The sequence below is a fragment of the Vombatus ursinus genome, unplaced genomic scaffold, assembly GCF_900497805.2.
Source record: "Vombatus ursinus unplaced genomic scaffold, bare-nosed wombat genome assembly UNPS02014797.1, whole genome shotgun sequence".
Taxonomy (NCBI): domain Eukaryota; kingdom Metazoa; phylum Chordata; class Mammalia; order Diprotodontia; family Vombatidae; genus Vombatus; species Vombatus ursinus.
In genome coordinates, this window is record NW_020954575.1 from 17,417,751 (window position 1) to 17,418,801 (window position 1,051).

Consider the following 1,051-nt stretch of genomic DNA (forward strand, 5'->3'; position numbering starts at 1 on the left):
GAGAGAGAGAGAGAGAGAGAAAGGTGTGGGGGGAAAGGGGAAGGGGAGGGAGAGCATAGTAGAAGGAGGGGAGGGGAGGAAATCCAAATCCCAACAGTCTATGTGGGTCCAGGGCAGTCCTTCTTCCTATAGAGGAGACATCATAAAAGAAAGGAATCTGGGGATACCTTTGGGTATTTCTGCAAAGCTTGTGAAAGATAGTACCAAATGCTAGCCTCCAGCCTGAAGCCCAGTCTTGCTGCACAAAACTCATCTCTCTTTCTCTGGAAGGGGAAATCCTCATTCTCTCCTTTTATCTATATTTGTGATTTCGTTGACTAGCAAGGTTTCTTTTTTCTTCTTTACACTTTAAAGACTAAGGGATGAAAGTGAATAATTAGGCAAAGAAAAATGCTCTCAAAGCCCTGCTTGCCCTTTCTAATAGCCCAGTACAGATAGAAGGAAGCAGAGAGTGGAAATGAATGTTCATTCATTCATTCAACCAATCAACAAATATTTTTCAGCATCCCTACTATGTGTTAGGTACAGTACTAGGCATTGGAGATTCAAGTACAAAAAATGAAATACTCACAAGAAGCTTACATTTTAATGTAACTGATAAGATTGTCAAGCAAGAAAGTATAGAGGGAGAAAAGAGAACTAGGGCAGAGGCTTGGGGAACACCAAGAGTTAAGGGATAATGAACCAGCAAAGGAAATTTAGCAAATAGCACACAAGGATGTCAGAACCTTCTGGAGAGACAGAAATAGATGAGAAAAAAAATCACTGTCTCTTCTTTCTGTATTAGTTTTGGTCAGCAATATGGATTTAGCCCAACCCATGGTTTGCTCTCAGAACATCTTCCTTTCCCCCTTCCCTGGATTATTGCTGTGATCATGCTGGCTTTTCCATTCAGGTGCTCATCACTCCTGGAATCCTCCTTTTATCACTTGTGATGATTTCCTTCTTCTTCTCATAAGATCAATAAAATACTCAGACTTACATTTTTTGGGTTAGCACATTAAGTAAAAATACTGCTGCCACTTGACTGTGATTAGGATTTTCCCTTTGA